This window comes from Microtus ochrogaster, chromosome 5, assembly GCF_000317375.1.
Source record: "Microtus ochrogaster isolate Prairie Vole_2 chromosome 5, MicOch1.0, whole genome shotgun sequence".
Taxonomy (NCBI): Eukaryota; Metazoa; Chordata; class Mammalia; order Rodentia; family Cricetidae; genus Microtus; species Microtus ochrogaster.
The window spans coordinates 61961886-61970874 of NC_022012.1; positions in this window are offsets into that span (position 1 = coordinate 61961886).

Here is an 8989-nt window from a genome sequence, read left to right on the forward strand (position 1 = left end):
GTACATTTGATGATATCAGATTTCTAAGAAGTAACAATCTATTATTTGTATCATGCTCTAAGTTGTTTGTAAATCTGGGAGTGCTTCTCACAAGAAGTAAAAAGCTCTGTTGATGAACAGGGAATCATTAAAAGTGGTCTCTTCTCTATCTTTTCTATATGGAGGTGGAGAGTCATGGCCATTGTATTTTAATTATAGTAGTGTGTTTTGATGTTTCCAAGTTTTCATTTTTCAAGTTGTGACCAGTTTATAGTCCAAGGCTACTTTGTACTCCGATGATTACACAGTAATTTACTTAAAAGGCAAAGGAAACATCCACATGGGTCTGCAAGTATTTACTTCAACTCGTAATATCTGTTAAGGGCTTGGCTCAGGTAGCATGTTGCTGCATGGTTAAGGGATACTGGGTTTCTTTTAGCTGCTTGGAATGTACACTGTTCAAATAATGTAAAAACAGGGAGGAGGGTGCTTTTGTTTTTTGGTTGTAGTGATAATAATTCCAGTGTTCCAGAGGAATGCTCTTAGAAACTGACGTGGAGATAACAAAAATTGACCAGAGAGGAAGGGGAGCAGGGGAAGGGATAAGGAACGCAGAGGAAGACAGCCTGGGTCAGTGGTCTAGATCCCTCATTTGTAAGCTCATTCTCCTTCAAATGTTAGTGCAAATGTGATAAGAATTTGGGCAAATATGTTTGCCTCTCAGCCTTAGTTCTGGCTGGAAAAAATAGTAAAACAATAATCTTCCAGGCTTGATGTGGTATGCAGCTTTAATCCTGACACCCAGGAGGCTGAGGCAGAAGGATCCTGCAGTAGGAGGCGGGCTGAGTTACACAGTGAGATGGTGCTTTAAACACACAAGAAATAAACCTGCAGCCCCGAGTCCTCTCACAGTTACTGTGCGTACACAGCATAACACATAAGCATTCTTTGGGAAATTTCTCTATAAAAGAACATTCTCTGCAGATATCATTAGTAAAGAAAGCCAGGGCTAGTTCCTGTCTTATTTCTAGAGCCATTTAGGTTATTTCAGGCATCCTTCAAGGAGAGCCCAAGACCAGTCATACAGAAAGCAGGACGAGTGATACCCTCACCTTCTGAGAGCTAGTGTCTCAGTACTCGGGTCAAGCGGATGAGAGCGCCACAGAACAGTACCGCTTCAAGTGAAGTCTGTGGCAAAATAACAAAAAACACTGCTGTGCTTAAGATAAAATAGCTCATCGGGGGTAAAGCAGATTCTTTCTACAGGATAGGAATCTATCAAGGGGATGATTCATCCAGTTTAATGTCTGTTTTTATACACACACATCCCCCTTGGATAGTTTACAGACCTCAGTCAAATTACTGATCACTTTGTTTTGTAGCTGAGGTCTCAGTGTCTGTTCCTCACTGTGTTCTGATTCTGAAGCATCTTCTCATAGAATTTCCAAAGCAGACATGAAGCTGTCAGCAGTTTCTTTATTTTGTAGCCAAAAAGGTAATGGTTGGGTATTTAAGCATTGTTTTAAAAGTTTGCCTTTTGATAGGTTTGAAAGACGATGGCTAAGATACAATGTCTGTCCTATCCTTTTTCCTAGAGTAGGCTCTGTTGAGCATCTGTACCTTGGTTGATTCATGTGCACACGTGTGGAGAGGCCAGATGGTATCAGGTGTCACGTGTTGCTCCTTAGGTGTTGTCTGCTCTCCTTTGGTGACAGGGTCTCTCACAGTCCAGCTGACTAACCAGTGTGCCCTAGGCATCTGCCAAGTGTGCAGCATGTGTCACCATGCCTGTCATTATTTTGATGTTGGTTCAGGGGACTGAACTCAGGATCTCATGCTTGTAAGGCAAACATTTTTACTGACAGCCACCTCTTCTAAATTTACATTTTTTTTCTTGAATTTTAAATACGTTTCAAAAACATTGTTAAAAATTGCCAAATTTTCCAAGGTGAGTGAAGTTATCTGTGGAAATACTTAATCATCAAGTTATCTCTCCAGCCTTGTAAGCCAGAATCTCTTTTAAAGGCAGGGTTTCTCTGTGAAGCCCCGGCTGTCCTGGAACTTGCTCTGTAGACCAGACTGGCCTAAAGCTCAGAGATCCACCTGCCTCTACCTTCCTCATATTGGGATTAAAGGCATGTACCACCATGCCTGACTAAAAGCTAGAAATTTAAGGTGGCTATGGGCAAAAGGAAGGGAACATAACCCTGAATTCAAAAAACAAGCAACTTTTAGGTCTGTAGTCAACTTCTTCAGAAGTTCACTGAAGCTTCTCTTTTTTTCCAGCCAGGTCCTTCCCCACCATAGAGAAGTAATAGGAAGGATAGAAAGCCAGGCCACAGCACCGTCTCCAGCGTGAGCAGCTGGAGGCTTGAGCTTGTTGGGTCTACTGATTGCTGCTAAGACCCATGATTGTTGTGACTGCAGCGGAGGAATCTTGTTACTCCCCCATGACTACATCCTCTTATACTTTGCTTATTTTTGAGTGGGAGAACATGCCTTTCTTTGACATTCTTCCTGGAGTGTGGTTGCTGTCCCACATTCTCCATTACAGAAAACCTGTTTTCCCTTTCCCAGTAGGTATCAATTGCAAATTGCTTCTTGGGATTTTGTGTCCCATGTCTTGTGAGTTTTGGGCTTTTGTCTGGTTTGAAGCGGGGCAGGGTTCGTGCTTGCTGCTCCAGTCTGTGAGCTCATATGTCTGTCAGATCTGCTGTGTCTGGAAGAAGTTGTTCCCCTGATGTCACCCACCTCTGGCTTTCATAATCGTTTTGTCTCCTCTTCCCCACAGATTCCTGAGCCTTGATGGGAATGGCTTGATAAAGACATCCCGTTTAGAGCTGAGTGCTCCAAAGTCTCTCACGCTCTGCACATTGTCCAGAGTGGGTGTGGGTCTCTGGTAATCACCATCCACTGAAGGAAGATCTTCTCAGATGAGGGCTGAGCAATGCTCTGTGCTATGAGTGTGGCAGTAATGTGTCATTAGGGGTCATTTCACTGTTCTGTCCCTCTTGCAGGATTCTAGTAGCAGGTCTTCTCCTAGGTCCCATGCTTACCTAGGCACAGGGTCTTGGCTACTTTAGCTGGGTTCCATCTCCTTGAGTGGGCCTTAAATCGAAATGTGGTTAAAATCTTGTGTTTTTCTCTTCTGACATAGAGTTTCTCTATGTTGCTGAGGGTGGCCTTGAATTCTTGAACTCAGGTGGTCTTGCTTGAGCCTCCTGAGAAGCCGCGGGTGCAGGTCATACTACTGTGTCCGACTGAATGTCTCCAAACCGTTTCCCCTCTGTTGGAAATGGAAGCAGAATGTGCTGTCTTTTCTATCAAAGGGTGAAGTAAGGCAGAGCTCCATTTCTCAAAGTGGGTGTTTTGTTTTCTTTGTTCTCTGTTTTGTTTTGTCTTGGTTTTCATTTCTGTTTTAAAAAGAAATAATTTGGCAGAAATTAAAATTCCTCAAGGGTCAATATTTTTTTGAAATCGAAACACAGGCTCCAGGTTTCACTTTAGGCTCAAAATTGCAATCTGCTTGTCGGCTGTGTTGCTTTAAATCAGCCCTGTTCACGCGAGAACATGAGGCCGAGCTCTGGCCATTCAGGGTGAGTTACTGCATCGCTCTGCATTAGGGCCTTACTGGGAGTGTTTGCGTACTCGGTCTGGCATGGCCACAACCCCTTCTGCAGAAGTGAGGTTTCTTCGGATTGTGTGGTCATTTTCTTGAGACCCCCCTAGACCCACATTTTACAGCTTGGCACCAAACATGGGGCTCTCCTCTTATGACTGACAGTCTTGAGGGCTAGTTCCTACCCTAGGAGGGGCACCCAATTGTTTTGCTGTGGTGGCCCTGGCTTTAGAGACATTCCCTGTCCCCAGAACTAATGGAAACCCCAAATCAAAAGTAAACAATGCAGACAGATAAGGGCCCCAAACGAGCACAAAGGTAACTCATTAATTTTTTTTCTTTTCTTTTTTCTTCTTTTAATTTTATTTTTCAAGACAGGGTTTCTCTGTGTAACACTCCTAGCTGTCCTGGAACTCACTCTGTAGACCAAGGCTGGCCTGTTCACAGACATCTGCCTGCCCCTGCCTTCCAAGTGCTGGAATTAAATGAGTGTACCACCACTGCCTGGAAACTTCTTACAGGAACCAAGGTAAGAAAATTGATCTGGAAAGTACCTTAAGGGTCAGGAATTTTCAGAGGACATGACTGAGATGTCAATCACGCAATTGCTCCTCAGAAGGAAAACAAAAGGTACAGGAGACATAAGAAACCTCCAGGGCTGGGAAGTGAGAAACCCAGCCAGGGTAGAGAAAGGAGAAATGAAGGTTCTTTCTCTGATGGTCCATTACAACAGATACTGAGATTCTGGGAAGACAACTCCCGGACCAAGAGAACAGACTAGACCACTGCAGTGTTGATGCTGCTTTGGTGGTGGAAGCATCCTGGAGACGGTGTGAAGGTGAATGAGATGTGTATTCAAACATCTTAATTTGCTACAGTGTGTCATGTGTGTGATTTCTGTTCAATTCGTATTTAGGGAAATGAAATTAGAAACAGTAAGTTAGCATGAGAGAGCATTGAGGATATAGCATGAGGATAAAGGTATAAAAAGAGAAAAGAACATTTAGATAAGGATGAATTTTGTATAAGAGTGTGTGGCAAGAAGGAAAAAATAAAAGGTGAAGACAAAACCACTAAAGCTTTAAGTCAAGTTGCAAAAGGTCTGGATTATACGAGATTTGTGAAGGATAGAACCTAAGGATGATGTGTGTTTGATGATTAAAATTCCTAAGATACTGGAGAGATGGCTCAGCAGTTAAGAATACTGGCTGCTCTTCCAGAGGACCCAGGTTCGGTTCCCAGCACCCACATGACAGCTCACAGCTGTCTGTAACTCCTGTTCCAGGGAATCTGATTCCCGAATTCAGAAATACTTGCAGGCAAGACACCAATGTATTAAATAAATAATTTAAAATTCCTCAAATGTGATCCCTAACCTTGGTCATCAACTTGGAACACCTGGGAAGAGGAACCCTCAGTTGAGGAATTAACTTCATCAGATTGGCCTGGGGACATGTCTGTTGGAGCATTTTCTTGGTTGCTCATTGATGTAGCGGATGGTGCCATCCCTGGGCAAGCGCTGTTGGGTTGCTTAAAAAAGGCAGCTGATGAAAACCTCTTCCCTGAGGACCGGCTGCCATAGTAACAGAAGGTACTGTGTAAGCTGCCAAAGACAGCAGTCCTACCCAGCTGGGATGCCTGTGAGCTATTAGCACAGCCAGCTGCTCCTGAAGGTGCCATAGTGGCCCTCATATCTAGGCAGAAACCAATAGCTCTCTAATTGGACTTAAGACACACTCAACAGGAGGAAAACGATGCCTGCTCCTGTAAACCTGGTCACCTACCCGGGCTAGTGAGGTCATGATTTTAGAGATCTGACTACTACTACAACTTTACTAGGTCAGCATAATTTTCACTAGCATTCTAAGTACTTTTTCTATTTAATATAATTTCTTTATTGAATCTTTGGGAATGTCACATCATAGACCACAATTCTGCCCATCTCCCAGTCCCTCTGTATTCTTCCCCACCCCTGCTATGCCCCCCAAAAGAAAACTAAAAAACAAACAAGCAACAAATAAAAACAAAAACAACAAAACAAACAAACCTCATGACTCCTCCATCTTCCCCACCTTTCCAGCATCTCTTCATCTCGGTGGCATTTGGAGTTGTGGTGTGTCCTGCAGTAGACCCTTTTGTCCAATCAGCTTTACTTGCAAATGTTCATTGCAATGAGTCATTGGTCTGGCTCAAGGCCTTTGGCTTCTGGCCCACCATCATCAATGGATTCTCACCAAAACTCCTGTTGGATATCCTGTGGCTGCCCCCAGTCATGGAGATCCTGCGGGTATCACTCCACAGCACCAGTCCCTTCACGAACTCCAGCAGGTCCTACATGGGGTAGATGTAAGGGTGGGCCTAGGTGGGAGTTGAGCTGGTCAGTGCAGGTCACTGGGGCTGCCCCTCTCAGACCAGGGGTGAAGCCAGCAGCCCTATGTCCATGTCATTGAGTCAGTACTCCCTCTCCCATGGTTAGGGGTGGAGCTGTCCCTCCTGAGTTGGGGATGGGGCTCTCAGCTCTCTTGCTGCAGTGTCCAGCAAGAGACAGGGCCCAGCTATTCCAGGGTCAGCAAAGGGTGGGGCCAGCTCAGCATGAACCTCTGATTCCTATGGCCTCCTGAGGTGACATGGGCCGCAGATATCAACACAGACCCTAGCTGCAGCAGGACCACAGACTTGGATATGGCCCTTGACAGCAGCTTGGGCCTAGATGATATCCTGGTTCTGAGTAGAAGAACAGGCCACTCAGATCAGAATGGCTCTGGTGGTGTCATGGCCCCCGGACATCAATAAGGCTGAAGGTTTTGACCTTGATCCTGGCCTTCTGTGTAAATTTTTGTGGCAACATGGGTCTCAGACTTCAACACAGACCCTGGCTTCAGGAAGACCACAGACCCAGATGTGGTCCTTGGCAGCACCTGGGTCTTGATGTCACCATTGCCCCAAGTGGCAATGTAGGCTACTAATCTAGGCATGGCCCCAGCAGCAATGTGGCCCTCAGACAGTAACATGGCCCCAGACCTCAGGCTTTTAATGGTAATAGGAACCTTGGACATCAATGCTGAACCTGGCTGCAGTAGGGCCATGGGCCCAGACGTGGTCCTCAGCTGCAGGTCTGGCCCAGACATCACCATGGCATTGGGAAGCAGCACAGGCCACTCAGATCTGCATGGCCCTGGCTGCAGCATGTCTCTTGGCCACCAACATGAACTCAGGTGACTGACCTGATCTTGGGCATCCACACAGCCCTCTGTGGCAACATGGGCCACAGACTTCAACATAGACCCCGACTGTGGCAGAACCATGAACCCAGACATGATCCTTGGCAGCAGCCCAGGACTGGATGACACTATAGCCCTGGTTGGTAGAACAGGCCACTCAGATCTGTATGGTTCTGGCTGCAGCATGGCCCCCAGACTCCAACAAGACCATAGATTACACCCCAGACCCAGGCCTCCGTGTGACCCCTGGTGGCAACATGAGTGGATCACGGACTTCAACACAGACCACAGCTGCAGCAGGACCATAAACCCAGACATGGCTCTCGGCAGTTGCTGGGGTCTGGATGTCACCGTGGCCCCAGGTGGCAGCACAGGACAGCAGCAGATTGGCATGGCCCCAGTGACAGCATGGCTCTCAGACACCAACATGGCCTCAGGTGGTGGCCCAGAGCCCAGGAATCTGTGTGGTCCTCATGACAATCGGAACCACAGACATCAACATAGACCCAGGCTGCAGTAGGGCCGTGGAAATACTTTTTCTTTTACCCATGGATAAGTGTAACTCACTCCCAGCAGAGAAGTTTCTCTGTAGCAGAGACCATTACAGAAAACTAGAACTGGTCAAAATAAAGAGAATGAATATGGGTGCCCAGTCCCAGTGGAGAGATCCCTGCTGCAGGCCCTGCATTTGTGGCTCAGGGAACAGTGCAGAAGAGGGGCAGGGCTATAAGAGTCAGAGGACCAGGAAACCTGCTGTGTGTGTGTGTGTGTGTGTGTGTGTGTGTGTGTGTGTGTGTGTGTGTGTGTGTGTGTTTTGTAGGGTATCCACCCGAGAAGACCACTGGGACACAGGTTTAAGCCAAGAAAAGTATGTATTGGCTGGTCAGAGACTGCCCTGGGTGTTTAGGATCCAACCCTTTCTCAAGGTGAGCTTTTAACCACCAAAACCATATTCCGGGTTTTTATGAACAAGCTTCTTGTTAACAACCTGTTTTAACAGGTTTCTCGTTCAGTTAACAAAACAGTTGGCTAGAATTGAAACTATAGGAGCCCAAAAGCAGGGTTAGTTATTTGGAGATTTCTCCAGAACTATGGACTTTGATGGTTTTGGTCTTTGTTTTAGTTTTGGCAGGTGGTGCTGTCTACCTGCTGAGTTTTGGGCCCTGCATGGTACTTCCATCATGGAGTCAGTTTTGCAGTCTCTGCAACAGCACAGCCAGCAGAGCGCCAGTCCTCAAGAGGAAAGAAAGAAGTCTGGTTCAACATGACCCAGTACCCCGTGTCGTTTCAAATTTCGAGAGTTTGACCCATGTAGTTTATTTCAGACATATTTAAGTACAGCACAATTTGGGAAAAAAGTTTCCAGTTAATAATTAACTCAGTCCTGTGTGTGCAATAAAGCTCAAGACATGACTACGTCAAAACTTTTTATAAAACTACATGTGACATCTTCCATAAAGATGGGTTCTATAGATCGACCGAGAAAAACAAGTTCATGATAAGGGGCTGAGGGAGGATCTGGTGTGGTCTTGGTCATCCAGATAGAATAAAGGCGATCTGAGCAATGGCAGTATCAATAGACATTCTAGAAATCTCAGAGCCTCAACCCTGGACAAAGAACTACAGGCAACAAACTGTTGTGGACTTTGAGAACACCAAAAGACCACCTGGACTCTATCGAGATTTTAATCAGCTGAATTTTATTTAAATTGCAACTGACCACAGTTTCCTTGATCGGATTTGGGACTTTGGTCCTGCCTGGTACAGGGAGGCGGCAGCAGTGTTGGGGGTGGAGGGTGGGGGGAGGATTAGGGGGTGTTTAAAGGCAAAAGCCACAATTCATTCCTAGGATTGTGGTTCCTGCACACATTCATTTCCACTGATGTGAGAGAACTCCCCAGGTCTCTTGCCTCCCTGGAATTTCTGGAATGTTTTAACAGATTCCAGTTGCTGACAGGACTAAGCTCCAGGATGGTTGCTCGGATCGTTAGAGTAATTTCAGCTGCTACATAACGACTGCTGGGAGGGAGAATTAGTCTTCCCTGGTGAATCAGCCAGTGCCAATACACCGAACTTACACACATACAAGCAACGCTAAATAGACCCAGCAGGTTCTATTTATAGATTTATGCATCAAGTTTTTCATGGTGGGAATATAGAAAATTTGGAA